We start from the raw sequence: 14,811 nt of genomic DNA on the forward strand, positions 1-14,811 counted from the left end.
AATAGGGTGGGGATGTGGCTCAGTGGTCGAGTGCCCCTGAGTTCAATCCCTAGTACCCCCCTCCCCGCCAAAATAAAGGACACATCGCTGTGTAAATCTGGAAAGATCTTGAAGCCTGTTTTTTAAAAAATATGCAGAACAGTCTGCTACCCTTATGTAAAAAGATGATCTTTGTATAAATGCTGTATGTGCCTTAAAATATCAATAAATATCCACCAGGTAATAAACACCTTTGCCTCTGGAAAAGAAATTAAGTGACCATGGGATGGAGGGGCCACTGTCCGAATGTCCAGTCCTCTTCTGATGAATATCTCCCACCCTCTACTCTGTGCAGTCTTGGCCAGAGTGCATGTCTTCTCTGAACCTCAGCTTCCCCATTTGGAAAGGAGGGTCACTAAATGAGAGGCTGCTCTCTCCTTCTAGAGGAGAACACTGGAGACCCCTGTTGGAGAAGGCCTCCTACACACCCCCTGGTGGTCTGGGACATCACCCGGAGCTTGCTCCAACTTTCTGTTTCACACAAAGATAAAGAATTCTGAAGCACTGGTCAGGGTGACCCACGCCTGTAATCCCAGCGACACGGGAGGCTGAGGCAGGAGGATTGAAAGTTCAAGGTCAGCCTGGGCAACTTAGTGAGACCCTGTCTCAAAAAAATAAAGGTAGAGCACCCCTGGGTTCCATACCTAGTGCTGTAAACAAACAGAAATAAATGCAATAAGAGAGCCTGAAGCACTTGAGTCTGCAGCTCGCTGTGCAAGGGGATTTTTCCAGCTCCTTGGAGACAGGATTTGCCCACATCTCTTCATTCCCAGCCACACCCTCTTACTTGGAAACAGCTGTGGGATTCTCCCTCAGCATTCTCAAGAATCACGAGCTTTCTCTCCACTGAGGCCTCTGGTGGGACAGATAGCAGACCCCCTGATCTCGTGCTCACCAAAGCGCACAGTCTGTGTAGGAGCCCGTCTCTCTTCTCTGTGCGGGGAGCCTGGTCGGCTGGGTGCAGATTCCTCCAAGAGCTCATGACCTTGGTGAGTTCCCACGTTCCCTGCCTCGGTTTCCTCATCTGTAACACGCAAGCAATACTGGTCCCCGCTTCACAGGGTTGCTGTGAGGACGTATTAATTAGCTACCATGTCTGTATCTACACCCACCCTCGGAAGGGATTTTGTTCCTAAATGTTTTGCAAACCTATTCATTTCTACCACCTGAGCCAGGCCACCCTTCTCCTGTTTGCTCCCTGCTCTGGCCACTTCCACCTTCACATCCTGTGGAGGCTGTTGCTCCTGTTGAGCAGTTTCCTGTGCTCCTGGACCTCTGGGCATAGAGAGGGGTCCCTCTTTCCCAGGCCTTGAAGAAATGCATGGCCAGGTGGCTTGCCATGACCAATGAGTAAGAGCGGCAGTGACAAGTATTGCTTCTGGGTAGAAGCGTTTAAGAGCTAGTGTGTGAGATGTTTCATGTTCCTCGCCCTCTTTGACATGATGACAACTTTCCAAATGGTGGAGCTTTTGTTAGTCAGGGACCTAGAGCGAGGACATGGTAGAAAAGAGTCCTTGGGCTGGGATTGTAGCTCAGCAGTAGATGCTTACCTAGTGTGCCCTGGGTTCCATCCCCAGCAGAAAAAAATAAAGGAAGGAAGGAAGGGAGAGAGGGAGGGAGGGAGAGAGGGAGGGAGGGAGAAAAGGAGGATGGGTCCATCCATAGAGGTCCATAGCAAATGTCACACAAGCAGAGAATAAACCTTTGATGTTTTAAGCCACTGAATTCTGGAGCTGTTTGTCATAGCAGCATAACTCAGCCTATGCTAACCTTCACTTTTTCTGCAGTTGGAATCAGCAGCAAATCTGGTCAAACCCTCCACTGCCTGTGTTCTTTTTATGCCTCCCTAACCCTCTCAGGATAAGATCCCAATGCTCTACCAGGGTTCAGGAGGCCGTCTAGGACCTGTCCTTTCCTCACTCTGCCAACTATGCTTATCTTTAGCCTCTCCCTACCTTTTATTTACATTTATATTCCAGTTGCTCTGATATTTTGGTTTACTGTAAGCATCTGCTCACTTGCAGGGCTTTGCATGGGTTTGTTGTTCCTTAGGTTTTTCCCTTGTTCTCCCCGCCCCCCTTCTGTCTGGTTGACACATACTCCTTCCAAATTTGGCTTGGATACCCTCTCCACCAGGCAGCCTTCCCTGAGTACCAGTCTAGGTCAGCTTCCTTCCATGGGGTTTGCCCCGTAATTGGTCTGACCACTTGAGATTATGGGTTTCTATGGAATGAACCTGCCTTTGCCCCTGGACTTTGAGTCCCTGAGGACAGGGCTGGGGTTGGGTTGGCAGCAGCACTCAGCTCAGGGCTGGGCACAGAGGACAATCTCACCAGGTGACTGTTGAATGAATAACAAATTTTGAGTTCAGATGTTAACTGATTTATTGATCACAGATCTCTGAGAAGCAAGGGTGCTGTCTTTCCCTCTCCTCTCTGCACTTTTCTCCTGACAGGCTTCCTCCAGAACTGAGACTTGACGGTTGGCATAATTTATTCCTCCGTGGCAGCCCTAGGCTGCAAGGAAGTGGTTGTGGTTTCTATGAGAAGCCCCAGAGAAATTCGCTTTTTCTTGACTCTTCTGACCAATCCTTTCCAAATTTCTTGACTGACTCAACACCCTCACCAAACATTTGATTGATTGATTGATTGATTGATTGACCCCAGGGATGCTATACCACTGAGCTACATCCCCAGCCCTTTTTATGTTTTATTTTGAGACAGAGTCTCACTAAGTTGCCTGGGGCTTCCCTAAGTTGCCAATCTCAAGTCCCCGAACTTGAGATCCTCCTGCCTCAGCCTCCTGAGTTGCCGTGATGACTGGTGTGTGTCACCGTGCCTGGCTGATTATTTTTTAATTGCTTCTTCAGTTTCACTCTCCTCCTTTCCCCACCATCTCTTGGGAGTGTGATTGTACCTTGGGGCTCATCAGGATGTACGACATTTGGGCTTTCTTGACCTCTAGTTTCCTGTCTGATTTGACCACCAGGGAACTCTGATGAGAGACTGGAGGGTGGGCACTTATTTCCACAGCTCCCTCCCTTAAGTGGGTGGGATGTGTCTTGGGCTGGCGGTGTCTTCCCACAGAAGGCCACAGATACTTCCAGGAGATCCTGTCCTCACACACCTGGGTTCTGGTAATGGTCGCCCTTCTGGCCTGGTGTGGTAAGATCTCCTACCTTGGTGCTGCGACACCACCCTTTGTAGGTTCCCTACCCATTGCCTCCGCCCTGATAAATAGTCTATTAAAACTCTCCCCAATTACTCAGTTTCTGTTGGCTGTCGGTTTCCTGCTGAGAGCCTGAGTGTCACAGCAGCTAACAGGGTCTGAGAACTTCCTAAGTGTCCAACAGCTGTTCCAATGCTTTGTGGGACAGAATCTCCTTAATCTACCTGAGTGTCCCGTGCAGAAACAGAGCCCTGGAGAGGCTACAGTGCCAGTGCCAAGTTTCTGAAGGGACAAGGGTCCCACCCAGTTGTTGTCTTAACTGTTAATCCTAAAAGCAACCGGGAGTCCGGGGAGTCACCAAGCCTGGTTGGTGTTTAGAGAGCTCCCTCTGGTGGCTTGGAGGAGCATTGTCAGCTGAGCGGTTGCAGCTAAATCCTGCTGCAGAGTCGCTGACAGATGGCTCTGCTTGGGTTTGCAGGACGTCTTTTTGAAGAAGTGATGCAGGAGCAGGGTCTTAAAAGACAAGTAGCACGTACAGAAACCTAAGAGAACAGGGAACTGGGTGGGAGGGATTAGGGAAAAAAGTTTGGGGAAATAGGTCAGGACCCGTTCTGGAGAGAACTTTGCCACTGGGACTTTGTCCTGTAACACAGTTTGGAGCTTGTGAACCTGTGAACCGGCAAGTTTCAAAGAGAATTGGAGGATTAGATATTCAGATTGTCAACTTTTTATTCAGCAGTATAGGCTTAAAAACAAACAAACATTTTAATTCATTCTAAAGGCTTTTAATGAACACCTACTGTGAGTTAGTTCTTGGCAGTATCTGGGACCCTCTCAGAGTCTAGAGTCATAAAAAGTCCCTAATAGAAGGAATGCATGAAGTTAAAGTTAATTGCTGGAGTATCGAAGGGACAGGAAGAGATTCTGGGAATGAGGTCAAGTGGGTGGAGTTGTGGATGACTTTAGAGCTAGCTGGAAAGAGAGTTGAAAGTCTCAGTCTTTATATTATTATTAACAATGTCATCTTTAAAAATGGTTCTATCCTGGCTAAGTGTAGTGCACACCTGTAATCCCACTTACTGAGGAGGCTGAGGCAGGAGGATCACAAGTTCAAGGCCAGCCTGGGCAACTTAGGGAGATCCTGTCTCAAAATAAGAAAATAAAACGGGCTGCTGTAGCTCAGTGGTAGAGCACCCCTGGGTTCAACCCCCAGTACCCAAACCAAACAACCAATTAAAAATGGTTATGTCATACATGATGGGGATCTTGGGAAGGGGTCCTACAATAGAAATATCCAATTCTGGAAAAACATCACACAAATGTGGGACACACACTTCTACACCTTCTCAGATCCACTTGGCTGCAAAGGAGAAGAGAATAAAACTTTCCCAGAGCCCACAGTGTGCCAGGTACAAAGTCAGGATGTGAATCCTGGGCAGACAAGCCTGAGGTCTAACCACTTTCCTCCACTGTTTAAGTAACCTTTTTTAGGATTTCTAATTTTTTTCTAAGTCCATGCTTACTTCTGTTTCCTTCTTTCCAATGGCATTACATGGACTTGGGGGAATTCTACAAAGGGGTGACTTGTGTGACAGCAGGTTTGTATCAGACTCATCTTTCAGGGAACAGTTATCAGAATTCAGAACTAAGTGACTCCAGCTACCCAGCCCTCTACACCTGAAAGCTACCATTTCCTAGAATACCACCCGCCTCCTACTGAAAAATCCAGTGAAAGGATTTGTAAGTCCTAGGTTGTGCAGGGAGGAGGTAAGGTGGGCCACGCACGGCCCTGGGGGGCAGGTGGACTCAAGCTGAAGAAGGGCAGGGAGGAGGGTGGTCGGCAGCAGGCCCAATGGTGACCAGGGCTCACTTCTCAAACCCGCCAGCGGCTTCCTTCTCATTTAGGGGAACGTCACTCCCTCACATGACCCCCAGCCCTGCAGGTCTGGCCCCTGCTACCTCTCTGATTTCACCTCCTGGCGCTGCCCCTTGCCTGTAGCTCGGCAGCCCAGTGGCCTTCCCCCTTTGACCTCAGGGCCATTCCCTCTGTCTACGATGTCCGACCCCCAGTTATCCACAAGTGTGGAACTAACAGGTACGGCGTACTCTCTACCAGGATGGTTCGAAGCAATTTATAGATATTAACTTGATTAATCTCTTTCTCCCTTCCTTCAGGTGACCTCTCCCTGTGGTCTTCCCAGGCCATCCTATTTAAACAACCCCCAGCCTGAACCTACAGAGCACACCCTTCAACACTAACCACTTCTTTCTTCTTTCTTTCAGTACAGGGGATTGAACCCAGGGGTGCTTTACCATCCAGCTACATCCCCAGCCCTTTTAATTTTTTGAGACAGGGTCTTGCTAAATTACTGAGAGCCTTGCTAAGTTGCTGAGGTTGGCCTCGAACTTACAATCCTCCTGCCTCAGCCTCCCAAGCCTCTGGGATTACAGGAGTGCTTGGCAACATTTATCTACAACTAACATATATTAAGCTTTGCCTTGTTTCTTTTCTTCTTACTAAAGGGACTCCCTTTACTCCCTCTGGAACCCTTGTCACTACCTGATGCAGTATGTTCCACTATCTGGATACACCACATTTTGTTTGTCCATTCGACAGTGATGGGCTTTTGGATAGCTCTGTGTGTGTGTGTGTGTGTGTGTGTGTGTGTGAAAAATATATATATATATATTTTGTACGAGGGATTAAATGGACCTATGGGCACTTAAGCACTGAGCCACACCCCAAGCCTTTTTTGTATTTCATTTAAAGACTGGGTCTCGCTGAGTTGCCTGGGGCCTCACTAAATTGCTGAGGCTGGCTTTGAACTCGCAATCTCCTGTTCAGCCTCCTGAGCTGCTGGGATTATAGGCGTGCACCACTGATCCCGACTGCATTTAAAAAAAAAAAATCACATAAATAGTACTGGGACTCAATCCTGCTGTAGGAATTCCAATGATAACAACTCAGGTAGAATAAAAGTGAATGTTGGGCTGGGCTTGTGACTCAACGGTAGAGCACTTGCCTAGCACGTGTGAGGCCCTGAGTTCAAACATCAGCACCACATAAAAATAAATAAGTAAAATCAAGGTATTGTGTCCTTCTCTTTTCGAGATTCCTGGGTCTCCTCTTCCATCCGTGAGCATTTCCCACTGTGGCCCTGGAGCAGGGAGATGCAGTATTTCACGGGCAAAAACTGTCAACAGTAAAGGCAAGACTGACACCAGGCAGTCCCGGGACCCACTCACCCTCTGCAGCGCTCTTCACATTGGAGTTCACTTAACTGTCACAACAATAGACCCAAACTCCAGAGAGCGCCTGCCTCTCACACGCCTCCTCCTGCCACTGTCCCCCTGGCCTACTTTTCCTCCCCCTCTTCCCGTTCCTCGTACACTCCAACCTCACGCCCAACTCAGGGCCTTTGCACCTGCCATGACCTCGGTGGGGAGAGTTCTCCCTGTCCATCTGCCCCCTCTTCATATCATCCCTCTGAGGGCCAACTTGTGAAGACAGCATGTCCCCAGCCCTTCCTCCCTTTAGTCTCTCTGGAACACTTGTCACTACCTGACGTCAAATCATAGATCTCTTGGCATCTGGAACTCTGGCTTCCTCCTCACACAGAGCAATAGTAGCCCCATAAACATTAGGTTCATGAGGATTGAACAATCCTGTTGGGTTTGTCAAACTAAAATAATGGGAGAGAGAGACGAGGGGGAGACACTCCCCAAAGAAAGAGTGTATCATTCAGGGCCAGGCATGGTGGTGCACACCTGTAATCCCAGCAACTAGGGAGGCTGAGACAGGAGGATCACAAGTTTGAGGCCAGCCTCAGCAACTCAGCTAGACCTTATCTCAAAATAAAAAATAAAAAGGATTGGGGGAAGCAGCTCAGTGTAAAGTACTCATGAGTTCAATCTCATTTAGAAAAAAAGAAAGAATATGAAAGAGTTGATGCAGAACTAGCAGGGGATTGCAATCCAAGAGATATGTGAGTCACAGGAGAGGCTGGGGCAAGGGCATGCTTATAAAAAAGGCCACACAAGCTGCTTTGGCACAGCCCTGGTGACAGCTTACTGCAGAAGTTGCTGTTGGCCTGTTGGTGGGGACGGCCACTGCTGGGAGAGTGTCTTGTGTAAGGGACTTACCTGGAGCGGGGGCTGTTGCCGGGGCAGTGTCCTCACAGAAGTGACCTACCTGGAGTTTTCGTGGTTTTGGAGTCTGTGGAATAGTTGTCCTCCTGGGTGTACGTGTGTGACTTTCTTGTGGCAAGTCCTGTTCCAGGGTGAGGGTGTGAGGGCTCCTTTGTCATGGCTCCTTGCTGTGTTTTGTTAGGGTTTGACATAGTGACTCCATGTTGACATTGAAAGCTTCCACAGGTCAGAAGTGCTGTTATTCCAGTCCAACAGATGAGGAATCTAAGACACAGGTAGGTGAAGTCGCTCAGCCCACAGAGTCGAGAAGGGTTTCAAATCCAAGCAGTCTGGCTTCAGGATTGGACTGGGGAGCTACAGGCTTTCTGTACCAGTTAGCTAAGATTATGCTGTGGAACAAACAGACCAGCACTCAGGCGCATTTGTTTAGCTCATAAATTTGTGGGTGGGCGATTTAGACTGGCCTTGGCTGCATGATTCTTCTGGGCTCCACTGTGCTTGCTCACACGTCTGGGGGGTCAGCTGTTAGCTAACCTTGGTGGTCTTGGCTGTGATCCCTGGCACAACTTTGGTTGTACTCCATCTTCCGATAAGCTGTCTTGGGCTTGTTCTTATAGAGGTACAAATGGAGAAGGCCTCTCAAGTTGTGCCCAGGCTTAAAATGGGCACACTGTCCCTTCTATCACATTCTGTTGGTCACATGGCCAGCCTAGAATCACTGCAGATGGAGATGGGTCCAGGAAGGAGTGAAGAATCAGGGCCAGCATCTGCTCTGCTTCCCTTCAGCTCACAGTCTGGGCTTTGCTCCCAGGCAGGAGCCTCACAGGTGCTTTGGGCGAGGACGGCAGACGGCTCCGTCTCCTGAGTCTCTGGGATATGGGCCTGCCCCGCGGTACTGCCTTCTGCTTGCAACTTGCAACTTCTTTGAAGGACAGTCCCAGGTCAGGATGGATGGGGCTTGTGTGGAAAGGGAACAAGAAGGAGAGGGTGGCTCCTAAAAAGCTGTTGGTCTGCAATTCTCGTTTGGGTGTGGCTGGTTCTCCAGAGGAAGTTGGCAGGAAACTCTGGAGCTGTCACATTTGCGGTTGGTGAGGGTGAATGCTATTTGTTCTTACGCACTGTCTTACCTGTTTCAGCCTGGCCCTTGCCTTCCCTCCTCTTCCTTTCTTCCCTCCATCCCTCCTTCCTTCTTTCTCCCTTTCCTGTGATACTGGAGATTGAACCCAGGGTGGCTCTATCACTGATTGCTATCCAACTTGTGATCCTCCCGACTCAGCCTCCCGAGTCTCTGGGATTATCGGCCTGCACCACAGTACTGGCCATGTTTTGGGTTTCTTCTTTTTTTTAATTACACAGCTCTTTATCTGTTTATGCTTTTCTTAATTTGGGGCCTTTATCTCAATAAAGCATTAGTTTTTAAATAAAGATACAGATGAGGACACCATCCCAAGACCTTTTGAGCTCATTTCAAAATTTCTTCTGGTAATTCTTGTATAGACTTCGGGCCTCACAAACCTGGGTTCCCTCCTGGTCACATGCATCTCATGCACAGAAGCCACCAAAACATCCCAACAGCTCCATGAAGCTGCGACTGTGATTATCTCCATTTTATAGAGGAGGAAAATTCTAGTGGTTTGCACAAACCAGTTTCCCAGAAGGTTGGCTGCTTGTAAAAATCATCAGAACAGATGGTTCTAGAACTTCCCTGAGTGAACTAGCTGGGCTGTCATCAACGGATTAGACTCAGCTGACTTGGCACGGGGACCTGAGGCAGGGACCAGCCAACTCCCATCTCTCCTACACCCGTACCTCCGTAGAACTGGGGGCTGGGCTAGGCTGCAGCTGTCATCTTACAGTAAATTTGGGTGTGGGATTTTCCCTGGTTCCTGGTCTCCCGGAGTGACCTCCCTGCCCTCAAGGTTCACGGGCTTTGAGAGGCTAAGTCTATAATAACACCCATGCTTCCACAGCTACTGTGACGAATCCAAAATGGCAGATGTGTGTCTTTCAACCCTCCCTCTGACTTGTCACTGAGGACCTTTGGATTTCCCCCTGTGGAGACCATAGCTGGAAGATTTATCATTCTTCAAGATGCATTGGATTGGTAATTCACTTCTCTGCATTTTACCAATCAGAGCTCAATTTTTTTGGTTCTTGGTCTCTGACAGTGAGAGAAACTGGTATTTCCCAATCACTCGGTGATGTTGTTCTGACCCAGAGTAAAGACCCTGGAGCAAATATTGGGCTTTTGCAATACTGAGGGTTACCCTGGTGCCCTTCTTGCTCATCACTGGATCCCTGAGGATGTCCCCAGCACTGACCATCAGATCTGAAACAAATATCCTGACACCATCTTGGGGCTAGAAAGAACATCATCAGCCCATGCCCTGGCACAGGGCTGTGCAGCCACCTGGGCCCACCCACCTCCTGCCAGGGTTTAGTGCTTCTGGTTAAAGGGTCAAGACAATGGGCCTCTTACAGCTTGGGTCTTGAGGGGTCCCTGTTTCCCAGCCATGAGGGGAGCAAGCCTGTCACTTGCAGGTACACCCCCCTCCTTGCTGTTTGAGCTGCTTATCTCCTGCTCTCAGAGTGGAGCCAGATGGTTTGGTTCCAAGTATTCCCTCTGCACTAGTGAGCATCCCTGGGCCTCAGACTCTGTGCCTCATTCCCCTCATTGTAAAACTGGGGTCACTACAAGCATTACTATATGTGGATGACCTCTCAGGGTGAATAGGAGCATACGATGAGGGGACACATGTAAGTATCCAGCACATATTGGCTCCTACTGTTATGACCACTTGCAAGAGTGGTTCCTGGGCTCTTGAAGAGGAGGGACGGTCCCCTTTCAGGGAGCTGTGTGTCTCCACTGGTGTCAGAACCCCCTGCATCCTACTCTGTGCTGTTTTTCTTTATTTTCAGGCCAACCCCCTCTGAGGAACCCAGACCCTGTCTGGGGAGGAATTTGAGTCATAGGTTTTTGAAGGAGATCCCAGAGGACTCCCAACCTCAAGAGATGGAGGAGTGGTGTGGAGGGGTGGGGGTGAGAACAGTGTTTTGTTTTTTTTTTTTTCTCTCTTCTCTTTTTATTACAGAAAATTTCAAACTTCACAAAAGTGGGGAGAAGAGTACGACAGAACCCTGTGGACCAATCACCCAGCCACTCTTGTCTATTTTTCCAATTAATCAATCCCAAACAGAGCGTCTACATTCTGAAGAACAAGAACTTGTAGTATGTGTCTCTAAATGATGAGAATTCTTAAAAGAAAATAACCACAATATCATTATCAGACCTGAAAAATAGACAATAATTTGTTAATATAATTAACCATTTGGTCAGTATTTAAAATTTGAATGTAAACTTAAATAACAATTCATAGCCAGGCCCGGTGGCTCATGCCTGTAATCCCAGCGGTTTGGAAGGCTGAGACAGGAGGATCACTACTTTAAAACCAGCCTCAACAACAGCAAGGCACTAAGCAACTCAGTGAGATCCTATCTCTAAATAAAATACAAAATAGGTCTGGGAATGTGGCTCAGTAGACCAGTATCTCTGAGTTCAAACCCTGGTACCAAAAAAAAAAAAAAAAAAACCAGACAAAACTATTAATCCTCACGTTAACCAGGATTAAGTCTCATTTCTAAAAATGAAGAACCTGGGGCACAGAGATTATGTAGCCTGTCTAAGACCACACAGCCTATCAAGCTGACTTGCTCCCCACAGTCTGTCCACAGCGCCCACCAGGTTAGAGGAGCCCAACTGGAATTGGGCCATTGACACAATGAAAGGTTTTACAGCTCTGAGAAGAGGAGGCACTCTGGGGCCTAATGCAAAATGATTTCCACTGTTGTAATGTAAAGTGGGTAAAACAAAGTATAAACCATCAGTGTAAAAACAGGAATGAAAGAATGTGTGCCTGTGTTCATGTATGCGCATCACCTGTGTGTATGTGCATAAACACATGTGTGTTCATGGCCACCCATGTTTACATGTATGGTTGTTCATTCACGTGTGTGTAATTGCTATGTGTGATGAGTGGATGTGTGTGCACATGTGTCCTTGTATATATGTGTATTGTGTGTATGTTCACTTGATTTATTTCAGAAGCCGTTGGTTGTGATTGCCTCTTGGAATTCCTACAGCATAGGGAAGGGGAATTTTCATGACCTTTTTGTATTTGTAGAATGAAAAAAAAAAGATTATTAAAGCATAACATGTAGAAAAGGGTGCATACACAGCAATGAATCCTCACCAACCAAACACACCCGTGTCGTTGTTGTGGAATCAGGCAAGAATCGACAAATGGCCCTCAAAAAGTGGGAGAAACCAAATTTTAATTCCCGCTGGTGGGCCCAGTGGAGATCAGCACTCCAGATTCTGAGCACCCCTCCCTAGTTTTCACAACCTTTGTAGGCTATCTAGTGTCATAAATTTTCTAGTCTAAAACAATACATGGTTGTGCACAAGCTTTCAAAAAAAAAAAACAAAAAAAAAAAACATGATATATGATTGTGTGAAAGTGTTTTCAAGCAGGAAGTGCGATAAGGGAAACACCCCTTGAGGGCTTTTACACTTCAAAGGAAAGTAGTTAGATCCTAGGGAAAGTCCTTTACGATCCAAAAGGTAAGAGTGAATGGTGCTAATTAGGTTCCTTGAAAACCAGCTTGGGGTGGGGGGACCCTAGCTTTCCCATGCATTAATTTTCGCAGAGAGTGTCCTTAGTTTATTTTAGTATTCGGGCCTGGGTTAGTCCCCCACTACATCATGAGCACCCACACTCAAAGGGGTCGTGACCTACAGCACCCTCAAAGCCTTCCTATGTTCACTCTCCAGAGGAGGAGGAAGTATAGACCTCAATTTGTCGTTGGGGGGTTGTGGAGTGGTGGTGAATCCTGGGCCTCACACATGCTAACTAAGCATGCATTCTACCACTGAGCGACACCCCCAAGCCCTAATTTTGTATGTCTTTGAACTTCATATAAATGGTATTATATTCTGTGTATGTCTGTCTCTGGAATTATATTCTGTGTATGTCTAGCTCCTTTTTTAAATATAAAAATGTTTTTTGTGGTGCTGGGGACGGACCTCACGTGTGTGAGGTAGATGCTGTACCACGGAGCTACACCCCAAGGCTTTTTTTTTTTTTTTTTTGAGATAGGGTCTTGCCAAGTTGCCCAGGTTGACTTGGAATTTGCCTTCTTCCTGCCTCAGGCTCAGAGTCGCAGGGATTTCAGGTGAGGGCCACTGTGCCTGGCTTATCTGGCTCCTTTGACTCAATGTTATTCTGGGAGATTTGTCCCTACTGCTGCTGTGGTCGTAGGTGCTCAGCCTGGCTGCTGTGTGGTATCCATCACCATTTACTCCCCCATTCTGTTGTTGACAGAATTTGGATTGCTGTTGGCTTGGGCAATTATGATAGCCTAGCGAGACACATTCCTGCAGGGGTCCCTTGGTGGACGTAGGTCTGCTGGTACGTCTGGACGGAAAGTGCCAGATCAGAGGGTTTGCCGATGTCCAGCTAAATACTGATGCTTTCCCAAAGCGCTTGTATGTACTTACTGAATTTTGAAACAAACGAGATGGTATTTTAAAAAAACAAGCAGGATGGGGCTGGGCTGGGGCTCAGTGGTGGAGCCCTCGCCTGGCGTGAGGCCCCGGGTTCCAGCCTCAGCACCACACAAATAAATGAATAAAGTAAAGGCCCATCAACAGCTAAAAAATTTTTTTAAAAAATAATGAAGAAAGTGAAGATGCACGATTACAAACAACACCGAGGTACCCAGGTGTGGCTTCAAGTTGAACCCGTTAGTTTCCTATTGCTGCAGTAACAGATCACCCGACTTTAGTGGCTTGAGACAACACACACTTGATATATGACAGTTCTGGAGGTCCGAAATCAGAAGTGGGTCTTCCAGGACTGGAATCCAGGGCTGTGCTCCTCCTGCAGCTCCAGGGGAGGATCTGCTCTCGGCCTTTCCAGCTTTACAGAAGCCCCTGTGTTCCTTGGCTCCTGGCTGCTCAGCTCTGACCTCGGCTTCACTTCTCACACCCACTCCCAGGATTCTGACTCCTCCTTCTCTCCTTTATATTGGGTCCTCCCCGAAAATCCAGGAGAATCTCCCCATCTCAAAATCAAGGTTCCTTTTGCGAGGGAACGTATCCCACGTCCTGGGCTAGGATGTGGAGCTTTCTGGGGAACCATGATGAGTCACCCAGCTTTGGTGCCCAGGGAAGACTTGGGGAGCACTCTGGGCCGCAGATCTAGGCAGCACCAGCTGTGGTGAGTGGGCCAGAACACAGAAGCCCAGCAAGAACGCTCACCTCCATCCCAGCCAGGCTTCCTGCACCCCGCCGGCCCCTGAAGCAACAGGAGGGCAGGGCTTCCATCATAGGCTCCCGAGATTTCCCCTCCTAAAATAAATTCAGAAAGTCTTTGAATTTTTATCCTGTGCCTGGCTGCTGGGATTTAGCAGTGTCCTCCAAAGGTTCATCATACAGGCTTGGAGGTCACCCGCCCCTGGGGCTATAGGAGGTGGCAGAGCCTTAGGGGGTGGGGCCCAGTGAAGGAAGCTGGGTAATTGGGGGTGGCCCGTGAAAGGGTTGGGACAGTGTCTCCTCCTTTCTCTCTTTTGCTCTGCGATTGCTGTGAGGTGAGCAGGTGTCCCCTGACATGTGGTCCCACCATGATGTGCCTTCCATGCTGCACAGGCCCAACCCCTCAGGCTTTCTTCCTTTCCTTTTTCTGTATTGAAAATTGAACTCAAGGCCTTGCATATGCTTAGGCCAGTATTCCATCGCTGAGTTACATCCCCTGCTCTTTAACGTTATTTTGAGATAGGACCTCACTAAATTGCTCAAACTCGTCTCAAGCTTGTGATCCTCCTGCCTCATCCTCCCAAGTAGCTGAGATTACAGGCATGTACCACCAACAGAAACGGAAAACTAACACCCAGGCTGTGTTCTAAGAACTTCATGAGGAGTGACCTTTTTAACACTAACAACAACAGCAACAACAATGACCCTACAAGGTTTGTACTATTATTATTTCCACTGTGACACAGAGAGGTGAAGAAACATTCGTAAGACCACACAGCCAGGAAATAAATGGAAGAGATGGGATGTGAACCCTTGTCCTTAAGGGTTACAGTGTTCCAAAGGGAGTCCTGCGTTATCACACAGTGTTCTCACCCAGGCCCCCATGCTCTCTATTTCCCAACCACACAACCCTCCTCTTTCAGGGACATTTCTGAATGGGTTCTGTTCCATGCTGCTGGTTTTCCCAGAGGACTCGGCTGTGGAGAGCTGAGGGTGGGTAGAGAGCCACCTGGTGGTGAGAGAAGGGATCTGAGCACCTGTGCCCCAGTTCTGTCCCTGTAAGTTCCACCAAGCCAGACCTGCATTCCAGTGTTCTGGGTATGTTGAGAGTACCAATATACAAGACAACATCGCAACTTGTC

The sequence above is a fragment of the Marmota monax genome, unplaced genomic scaffold (genome assembly GCF_021218885.2).
Source record: "Marmota monax isolate L192 unplaced genomic scaffold, Marmota_monax_Labrador192_F-V1.1 WCK01_AAM20220418_F8-fsc00149, whole genome shotgun sequence".
Classification (NCBI taxonomy): Eukaryota; Metazoa; Chordata; class Mammalia; order Rodentia; family Sciuridae; genus Marmota; species Marmota monax.